Raw genomic sequence first — 11,351 nt, 5'->3', positions numbered from 1 at the left:
CTAGTGAGAATATACTTATTTTAAGGTATTTATAGCTGGTTCATTGAAGTTAGCTAATTTTACTTGTTTTGGAATGTCTTGACAAGTCAAATTTTCTTGTTCTATTGGCAGATAATTTTGCTTAGTTAAAGTAAAATACCAATAATTTTTGTATTTTTTTTTTCTTGTTTTTGAACATTGACTTTTTGCAGTGCAGTTACCGTGTGTGCCTTTGGAATGTAAAAATTACGACTTTGATCGGGCACTCGAACGCAGCATTATTGTGCGTTGATAGTGACGCGCGCATTGCCCAAACAGGTCACGTGACGGGCCGAGTATCTGAAGTAGCGTGGTCTCCTCTTCCAGCTGTTTTGTTGATTTTGACAAAAATGACGTCGGGGTTAATGTGAAAGAACGAGACAACATTACAGCTCGACCCGGACAGCTTAAAGTCACAGGTAAATGTGCTGCGTTTTTTTTTTTAGTCACGTTGTGTGTTAAAGTCGAAATGTCAAAAAAGGCAGCCTGGATGACCGCTGACCTCCTCTGACGCCTCGTCGCTTACGTCAACAAAACCATGCTATGCAAACATTTGTGACCATGTCGTTGAACATTTAAATATGTGTACACACATCACAGAACTCAGAAAGTCAAGTTTAATTTAGTTTGAAGTCCATTTAGCTAGCGAAGAAGTCAAAATGCGCTCCCCATAAAAATGGGCTGCCCAACGCTACTGAGCATGCGCAACAACGCTGAAGATTTTTCTCGAACAAAATAACCATAACAATTAAGGTAAAAATGTTGCACTAAATTGACCCCAGTGTGTGAATGTGAGTGTGAGTGTTGTCTGTCTATCTGTGTTGTCCCTGCGATGAGGTGGCGACTTGTCCAGGGTGTACCCCGCCTTCCGCCCGATTGTAGCTGAGATAGGCGCCAGCGCCCCCCGCGACCCCGAAAGGGAATACGCGGTAGAATATGGATGGATGGATGGATGTTGATATATTCTAGGTTGACCATATTCTGAAACCTCAAAAAGAGGACACATATATGTGTGCCAAGGCCGGGACTAGGTGAAAATGTGCCAATGATACTTGAACTTGCTTTATAAATAATATCCATCCATCCGTTTCCTACCGCTTATTCCCTTTTTGGGGTCGCGGGGGGCGCTGGCGCCTATCTCAGCTACAATCGGGCGGAAGGCGGGGTACACCCTGGACAAGTCGCCACCTCATCGCAGGGCCAACACAGATAGACAAACAACATTCACACTCACATTCACACACTAGGGCCAATTTAGCGCCAAATATATTGTTTATATTTATTTAAATAAAGCATTTTCTCTCCTCTGTTGACAGCAGTGTTGGCGCTAGGAATTTTCAAAATGGGGTCCCGTGGACCCCATCAAGTCATAAAAATGGGGTTCCACAGTAAATTTTGGAGGTCGATTTGAAAACAAATGATAAACGTATGCATTGTCCTGTTATTGTCAGGCTTGCCACTGACTGTTTGTGTTTTAGTTTTTCCTCTGTGTGTGTTTACTATTTCCTGTTTTTAGTTCCTTTCAGCGCTCTTATTTTGTCTGTTTCCTGTTTTTTCCTCTGTGCGCTGTTTTCCCCTCAGTGGCGGCTGATTGGCACCTGGCCACACCTGGTGTCAATCAGCCCGATTTCCTAATTTTACCTGTTTTGTCTTCCAGTCAGTGCTGGATTATTGTCGTGCTTGTCGATGTCACTCCTGTTAACCTGAGGCTGAGTTGACTTGAAACTGTTTAATGTTGCACTTTTTATATGTAGAAGAAAAGTTTTCTCATTTTATTTCATCTGAGGAACAACTGGAGGCAGTTTAATGTTGATTAACGTGGACCCCAACTTAAACAAGTTGAAAAACTCTTTGGGGTGTTGCCATTTATTGGTAAATTGTACGGAATATGTACTGTACTGTGCAATCTACTAATAAAAGTTTCAATTTATCAATCAATCAAAAAATGCACTTTAAATGTAGAAAGGTTTTGTTAAGAAACCATACTGAGCCTTATTTTATTTAGTTTTTATATTATATATGTTGACCACATTAACCCTGGCAGTGGAGCCTGTGTGTATATGTATGTTATGATTGATTGATTGATACTTTTATTATTAGATTGCACAGTACAGTACATATTCCGTACAATTGACCACTAAATGGTAACACCCGAATAAGTTTTTCAACTTGTTTAAGTCGGGGTCCAAGTTAATCAAATTATGGTATGTTATGCCATTGTTTACAATTTTGGTAAATAAATAACCCAAAAATGTATATTTTGTTGTTTTTTTACTGTACTGAAAATGATCCGAACCGTGACCTCTAAACCGACGTAAGTACCGAACCAAAATTTTTGTGTACCGTTAAACCCCTAATATATGATATAATATATGTATAAAAATAAAAAAATGCTTAAATGAGGTGAGGTTACCTGTACTTTGCTGGAGGTGAGTTAAGATGAGCATATCAGGCGCTCCTTTATGAGAATAATCTTTTTACTAAGCATCTGTCGCTGATGAGATGGGAATTATCTGGGAATGACTCCTCCTACTCCCAACATAAGTCAGGCTGAGCTAAAAAGTCTTCAGTGAATTCTTTAAAACATCCTGATCAGACAGACTACGGCAGTTTTTTTGAGTCAACAGCAAAGTCAATTTACAACAAGCTGTAAAAGCCTCCCCTTAACACTGCCCACACACATGTCATGTTCGCTTCCCTCCGAGGAGAATACGCGACTATTTGCCTTCAGTTAGTGACATTCTTATGGCCAAACGCAGCGAGGCCCGCTTTTCTTCTTGAAAGAAAAGCAAGGCGGGAGTGAGAAACTTGTGTACACACTACGAGTGTGACCGCTAATCATGTGTCCCAAGGGGGCCGCCAGATGTGAGCCACCCAGTCACACAAAGCAGATCTGTTTGGAGGAAAAATGGCCGGGTGGTTGCATCATCACCACTAACTAACTTGAATGGTAGCTCTTCACATCCAAAGTTAAAAAAAAACACAATTTTTGTTTTAGGCACTTTGTCTTTTCCGTTTTTACCGATTACTTTATTTCTGTGCACTTTCGCAAGCATATTTTTTATTTTTTTTTAATCCCAGCCCTGTCGGCACCCTCTCTTTCCCCCGTTTGAGGCCTTCCTCTTGAGTTCCCTACAGGGCACCATTTCCTCCTCTCCTACCTACCCGTGGATATTGTATTTTGTGTTCAAAATAATCCATCAAATATTAAAACAGTACTTAATAAAGGCAAACACAAATTTTGTGATAAAAGGTATTATGATTAGGGATTGGAAGAACCCGTTCCCAGTGTATCAATTCTTTGGAATCGCTTGCCACTCGTGGAGCGCACAGGTGTCAAACTCAAGGCCTGGGGCCAGATGTGGCCCGCCGATTCATTTTATCTGGCCCTCGAAATCCAGGAAATAATATGTATCAATAAAGTGCTGTAACTTTTCTTACTAAATGTATTGTTTCTTTCTTTTTTGGGAGAAAACAAAATATATGTACTCAACGTAATCGCAAATGATGTTAACTTAAATATTGTCTATCCATCCATCCATCCCTCTTCTTCCGTTTATCCGAGGTCGGGTCGCGGGGGCAGCAGCCTAAGCAGGGAGGGCCAGACTTCCCTCTCGCCAGCCATTTCGTCCATCTCCTCCCGAGGCGTTCCCAGGCCAGTCGGAAGACAGTCTTCCCAACGTGTCCTGGGTCTTCCCCGTGGCCTCCTACCGGTCGGACGTGCCCGAAACACCTCCCTAGGGAGGCGTTCGGGTGGCATCCTAACTAGATGCCCGAACCACCTCATCTGGCTCCTGTCCATGTGGAGGAGCAGCGGCTTTACTTTGAGCTCCTCCCGGATGACAGAGCTTCTCACCCTATCTCTAAAGGAGAGACCCGCCACCCGGCGGAGGAAACTCATTTCGTACCCGTGATCTTGTCCTTTCAGTCATAAACCAAAGCTCATGACCATAAGTGAGGATGGGAACGTAGATTGAGAGCTTTGCTTTCTGGCTCAGCTCCCTCTTCACCACAACGGATCGATACAGCGTCCGCATTACTGACGACGCCGCACCGATCTGCCTGTCGATCTCACGATCCACTCTTCCCTCACTCATGAACAAGACTCCGAGGTACTTGAACTCCTCCACTTGGGGCAGGGTCTCCTCCCCAACCCGGAGATGGCACTCCACCCTTTTCCGGGCAAGAGCCATGGACCCGGACTTGGAGGTGCTGATTCCCATCCCAGTCACTTCACGCTCTGCTGCGAACTGATCCAGTGAGAGCTGAAGATCCTGGCCAGATGAAGCCATCAGGACCACATCATCTGCAAAAAGCAGAGACTTAATTTTGCAGCCACCAAACCGGATCCCCTCAATTCCCTGACTGCGCCTAGAGTTGGTGACAAAGGGCAGCCTTGGCGGAGTCCAACCCTCACCGGAAACAGGTCCGATTTACTGCCGGCAATGCAGACCAAGCTCTGATACTGATCATACAGGGAGCGGTTTGCCACAAACAGACAGTCCGTTACCCAATACTCTCTGAGCACTCTCCACAGGATTTAACGAGGGACACGGTCAAATGCCTTCTCCAAGTCCAGAAAGCACAGACTGGTTGGGCAAACTCCCATGCAGTCTCAAAGACCCTGCCGAGAGTATAGAGCTGGTCGACAGTTCCACAACCAGGACGAAAACCACACTGTTCCTCCTGAATCCGATGTTTGACTATCCGGCGTAGCCTCCTCTCCAGTACACCTGAATAGACCTTACCGGGAAGGCTGAGGATTGTGATCCCACGATAGTTAGAACACACCCTCCGGTTCCCCTTCTTAAAGAGAGGAACCACCACCTCGGTCTGCCAATCCAGAGGTACCACCTCCAATGTCTTTTGAAATAAATGTAAACTGTTTAAATAGATATCTTGAAGTTGTCAAGGATAGTTTTTTCAGACACGGTGGAAAATAAACTATATACACATATAGATTTACCCGGTCACAACATTAGGTACACCTGCACACTCTCTGATTCTGAGAGTGTATTTTAGCAGCATTAACATCACTCTATGTCTTAATATGCACATGCTACAATTAAGTCAAAGTAATAATTATCAATCATCATAACTTGGTTGATAGCTTGTCTTAATTTCCAAATAACAACGTCCAGATTGCTGTGACACCGCGGTGTAACCAGGCTGCAAAACCCCGGTGAACTCTTTGCAAGCTCACACCACAATGCATGCAGCTTATGCTTTGACAATTTGGCATTGTTTTACACGAGTATCCAACAGTGAAACAACATTTCTAGTACGGCTGCGAATCTTTCGGGTGTCCCACGATTCGATTCAATATCGATTCTTGGGGTCTCGATTCAATTATAAATAGATTTTTTTCGATTCAACGCAATTCTCGATTTAAAAACGATATTTTTCTGATTCAAAACGATTCCGTATTCATTCAATACATAGGATTTCAGCAGGATCTACCCCAGTCTGCTGACATGCTAGCAGAGTAGTAGATGTTTTTGTAAAAAGCTTTTATAATTGATTGCAATAATGTAAATTGGTTTTAACTACTAAACGAACAAAAATAATATGACTTATTTTATCTTTGTGAAAACATTGGACACAGTGTGTTGTCAAGCTTATGAGATGCGATGCAAGTGTAAGCCACTGTGACACTATTGTTCTTTTTTTTAATTTTTATAAATGTCTAATGATAATGCCAATAAGAGATTTTCTAATCACTGCTATGCTGAAATTATAAATAATATTGATATTGTTGTTGATAATATTCATTTTTGTTTCACTACTTTTGGTTTGTTCTGTGTCGTGTGTGTGTCTTCTCAATTGCTTTGTTTATTGCAGTTCTGAGTGTTGCTGCTGGGTCAGGTTTGGTTTTGGAATTGGATTGCATTGTTATGGTATTGCTGTGTAGTGGTTTGTTGGATTGATAAACAAACAAACAAAAAAAAAAATTGATTTTTTAAAAATGAGAATAGATTCGGAATCGCACAACGTGAGAATCGCGATTCAAATTCGAATCGATTTTTTTCCCACACCCCTAATTTCTAGTCAGAAAAGACATCCATAGGTCCCCTTGAATGTTTTTCTATTTCATAAAATCACAAGTGGATACAATATATTTATAAAAAGATGCTTCAAAACGTCGCAACTTTTGCTCCTAGTTAATGAATTGATTAACGTGGACCCTGACTTAAACAAGTTGAAAAACTTATTGGGGTGTTACCATTTAGTGGTAAATTGTACGGAATATGTACTGAACTGTGCAATCTACTAATAAAAGTATCAATCAATCAATCAATAATGAAAAAGCTGGTGCAAAGTGTGTTTAGTTTTCATATTTTTTGGCTTCTAAAACAGTTCAATGCTTCGGTTTTCGTACGTCTTCGCCGGACATTTTTCAAATTAAAATTGAGGGACTTTACCGAATGCATTTTGAAAAACTCAAAATGTTTTCAGTCACCTGCTGTCAGTGTGACTGATCAGCATTAAGCGCACAACTCTATCTTAGTGTCTTTCCGCACAGTAAGCAGTAACGTGAATAACGGCGGAAGAGAAGGCGGGCGGCCATCGGCGGTCGGTGCACGCTGGCATTTACAACCGTAGAGGAAGCAGAAGATGTCAGTGAAGCTGTCAGTGCTGAATGAGGGCAATTAGCTCTTGTGGGGGCCTGATTACATTAGGGCCAGGATGTCAGAGGTGCTGATTGCCAACATGTGTTTGAGGTTTCATGCTTGGTCAACCTTCTTCAGTTAATCATTAATAAAAGTCCCATCATCCGCGTGTGTATGTGTGTGTCTTGACACTGTGCTTACTTACCGGACTAAAGCATTTGAAGCAATCAATTACCAATAATTGTTCTTCTTTAGCATGACTAGCACCAGTATCCATTATTTATTCTAATTCTAACAGGGCATTGCGATTCAGACGAAAGCAAAATAATTCCAATTGCAATCCAAAGCGCTTTTAATTTTCGTCACTTTTCTCATAAATCCTGCCCTTCGTCTTCCATCATTATTGGATATCTGTACAAAATAATTAGCTCTCTGAGGAAGATTAATCACTGCAGGAGTGGACGGGATAGCTTTACAAGAGGCTAAGGGGAGCAAATTGCATCCCGGCCTTGATTTACTGCGCCAATCCACAAGAAAAAAAGGTTTCCGTTTGTCTTGCCAACCTTGCGTTTTTCATAAATATCTTGAAAGTCTCTTATTTTAACACGATTTAAAAGTATTATCATGACTCAGGACCCCAAATAGATTTTAAGTGGATTGCTTATTATGTGGGTGGAGTGTAATGCCATTTTAATTGTCAGCATTGAATATTTGGTGTCATTTTACTCCAAATATCTTTTTTCCAACTGTCTTGACAGTATGCACAGATGAGCACAAGACCCTTTCATACACTTGCTGTGATTTCCATGGATTTTATGCAAGAGTACTCCAAACAAAAGCACACAGAGCCTGGATCTGGTTCAGCCCGAGATTCTTTTAATCAGCACCAAAATGAAATGATCCGGCCATTATTCATCACACAAACGCCGCCACACGCCGTGACTTTGTTTATTAGCGCCTCATTCCGTGATTGAAAAGAGGTTGTAAATCAGCGTGTCAGCTGGCATTTAGTGCTTTGTTTCCCATTTCAATCAAACACCCGCATCACTTGTTATGAGCCCACTGCACCACTTCCAGCTTCTCTCCTGAGCCTTGCACCGCTGACAGATGGCGCGTGGCGGCCGCGAGCAATTTTTCAAGCCTCGTCCGCCTTCCGCTCGCCCGGGTCAGCTCGTTTGCAGGAGGGAGGGGGAGTTTTTCAAATTGTTTCTGGTTGATTTGAGAGATGAACACGTTTGCTTTCCTCCACCTGATGACTAGATAGCCCATTAAAACAAAGCATTCTAGCAGTTAGTCCTCAGACAAGAAGTCTTTATATACAGGCGAGCTTCATCTTACGCCTGCTTGTGTATTTATCACATTACTGCCACCTGTCCCTACCCACTGTGTGAAAAAGTTATGCAGTTTAAGAGCATAGACACGTTTAAACAAAGACAGCGTCGCACCTCGGTGCAACACAGCTCGTTGAAGCGAGGTATGCGGGCCCTCCTCTGTGTTATCATGTCATTCTCTGTGAGTATGGAAGCACGTTTGACACCGTGAGGTCACGGCGAGTGTAGCCCCGCTACCCCCCTCCCTCCCCTCCATTGTCTCGATCCCTTGGCCATTAAGTTAAATGGGGCTCCAGCAGGAAGCCGCAGGCCTGTTTATGACCCGAGCTGGGTACCCTTGGCCAGCAACCAGTTTACTAATGGAAGGTGCTTCGCCTAAATAAAGCTTAATGGCTCATTTAATCTCCTTTGGGCCCTGGCGAGGTATAGAATTGGAGCAGAGAGACCAAGAAAATTCCAGGAATGACATGTTAGTTAACAGTTATTTATTTCCTTTGCGTCCTCTCTGCTTAACGGGCAAAAGTTAAGAGCAGACATAACAGACAGATTGGCGCTCAGTCATTTTACACTTTTGTCACTGGCTTGTGAAAGCTCTGCTCTTCACTACCGATGATTAATGTTGACATTGAACAGGGACAAGTGGTAGAAAATGGATGGATGGATTGAACATGGCCCCTTCTTTCTCCACAGGTTTAGCCTTCAATGTTTCCAACCTCAGCTTTGTGGTTCCGTTGCTACAGCTGATTTCCAGATAACTCCAATTGCATCATTCCTCTCTTCTACCTCTTTAGCCACTCGCTCATTTCTGTTCTTGACAGCCTGTAGCCTCACTCGCAATCTTGCTGCTGCTCCTGCCGGCTCTGGCAGCCCCGGGCGAACTGACTGTAACCCACAAGCGATCACACGGTCTAGCTCCAGCCTATCTTGCTGATTGTATTGTACCATATGTCCCGGCAAGAAATCTGCGTTCAAAGGACTCCGGCTTATTAGTGATTCCCAGAGCCCAAAAAAGTCTGTGGGCTATAGAGCGTTTTCCGTTCCGGCTCCAGTACTCTGGAATGCCCTCCCGGTAACAGTTCGAGATGCTACCTCAGTAGAAGCATTTAAGTCTCAACTTAAACCTCTGGCCTTTAAATACACTCCCTTTTTAGAGCAGTTGATCTGCCGTTTCTTTTCTTTTTTCTCCTCTGTCCCACTCTCCCTTGTGGAGGGTGTCCAGTCCGGTGGCCATTGAAGAAGTACTGGCTGTCCAGAGTCAGGACCCAGGATGGACCGCTCGTCCAGAGTCGAGACCCAGGATGGACCGCTCGCCTGTGTATCGGCTGGGGACATCTCTGCGCTGCTGATCCGCCTCCGCTTAGGGTGGTTTCCTGTTGGCTCCACTATGGACGGGACTCTCGCTACTGTGTTGGATCCACTTTGGACCGGACTCTCACGGTTGTGTTGGATCCACTATGGATTGAACTTTCACAGTATCATGTTAGACCTGCTCGACATCCATTGCTTTCGGTCCCCTAGAGGCGGGGGTTCATCATTGTCATCGACGTCCCACTGGGTGTGAGTTTTCCTTGCCCTTATGTGGGCTCTACCGAGGATGTCGTTGTGGTTTGTGCAGCCCTTTGAGACACTAGTGATTTAGGTCAATATAAATAATCATTGATTGATTGATTGATTGATCCTGTCAGATCAAGCCTGGCTCCATGCCCCCAGGGACCAGACTTGCCTCCCAAACACGGACAACCTACACAAGTTTTTTGGACATAAAATGGAAGGTATGTTAGATTTGGCAACGTTGTCTGGAAAGGTCATTAACCCAGCATGTTCACCTCCTGAACAGGTCAGATGCAGTCCTCCATGATACCCTTTACTCTGTTGGAGCTGGTGACGCTGTCTCGCTGTCTGAGGCCTACCCAGAGACCAAAAGACCACATCGTGAGGAGTATATGGCGGACTTCCACAGTGTAAGTGTCTAAAACAGGGGTCGGCAACCCAAAATGTTGAAAGAGCCATATTGGACCAAAAAAACAAAAAACAAAATCTCTCTGGAGCGGCAAAAAATACAGGTCAACGCCTTCTATATAATTTTATACAATTAAGTCAAACATGATATAAGTGTCTGTATTAGCTATATTAGCCTACTATCAAAATGACTATGTGTTGCAGGTTGACACAAATCTTTGTTTACAGAAATAGCAGCACTTACCAGTGAGCTGACTTTATTTTTTTAAATTGGATTTATTTACTAGAATGCTGGTCTGGCTTTGCTCGACATTTTTAATTTTAAGAGAGAAAAACTCAAATAGCATTTGAAAATCCAAGAAAATATTTTAACGACTTGGTCTTCACTTGTTTAAATAAATTCATTTATTTTATTACTTTGCTTCTTATAACTTTCAAAAAGACAATTTTAGAGAAAAAACACAACCTTAAAAATGATTTTAAGATTTTTAAACACATATACCTTTTTACCTTTTAAATTCCTTCGTCTTCTTTCCTGACAATTTAAATCAATGTTCAAGTATTTTTATTTTTATTTTAAAGAATAATAAATACATTTTAATTTAATTATTCATTTGAGCTTCAGTTTTTTCGACGAAGAATATTTGTGAAATATTTCTTCAAACTTATTATGATTAAAATTCAAAACAATTATTCTGGCAAATCTAGAAAATCTTTAGAATCAAATTTAAATCTTATTTCAAAGTCTTGAATTTATTTTAAAGTTTTTGTTCTGGAAAATCTAGAAGAAATAATGATTTGTCTTTGTTAGAAATATAGCTTGGTCCAATTTGTTATATATTCTAACAAAATGCAGATTGGATTTTAACCTAATTAAAACTTATCATCAAAATTGTAAAATTAATCTTAATCAGGAAAAATTACTAATGATGTTCCATAAATTATTTTTTACATTTTTTCAAAAAGATTTGAATGAGCTAGTTTTTTCTCTTCTTTTTTTTCAGTTGAATTTTGAATTTTAAAGAGTCGAAATTGAAGATAAACTATGTTTCAAAATTTAATTTTCATTTTTTCCCCGTTTTCTCTTTTAAACCGTTCAATTAAGTGTTTTTTTCATAATTTATTCTTTACAAAAAACCTTCCGTAAAAGGAAAAAAAATGTACCACGGAATGACAGACAGAAATACCCATTTTTTATATATATAGATTTATTTATTAAAGGTAAATTGAGCAAATTGGCTATTTCTGGCAATTTATTTAAGTGCGTATCAAACTGGTAGCCCTTCGCATTAATCAATACCCAAGAAGTAGCTCTTGGTTTCAAAAAGGTTGGTGACCCCTGATCTATACGATTCTCTTGAGTTATTTAAAACATTTTTTAATTGAAATCAAAGGGTATTGAAGTGGCATAAAACACTGAAAGTGATTGTTC

The 11,351-nt window shown here is 41.5% G+C and overlaps 1 long non-coding RNA gene across 1 annotated transcript in view; it reads left to right on the top strand.

The window, feature by feature from the left end:
* The first annotated feature begins 304 nt into the window (after positions 1 to 304).
* Positions 305 to 11,351, top strand: part of LOC133569870 (uncharacterized) — a 36,514-nt gene continuing 25,467 nt past the window's right edge. The window contains exons 1-3 of the long non-coding RNA XR_009809955.1: positions 305 to 437; positions 9,646 to 9,732; positions 9,798 to 9,921. This is a non-coding gene — a long non-coding RNA (uncharacterized LOC133569870). The remainder of the gene's footprint in view (positions 438 to 9,645; positions 9,733 to 9,797; positions 9,922 to 11,351) is intronic.

This window comes from Nerophis ophidion, linkage group LG15 (genome assembly GCF_033978795.1).
Source record: "Nerophis ophidion isolate RoL-2023_Sa linkage group LG15, RoL_Noph_v1.0, whole genome shotgun sequence".
NCBI classification, from domain to species: domain Eukaryota; kingdom Metazoa; phylum Chordata; class Actinopteri; order Syngnathiformes; family Syngnathidae; genus Nerophis; species Nerophis ophidion.
Note: the sequence above shows the minus strand (reverse complement) of the source record. Positions and strands in the feature narration are given on the sequence as shown.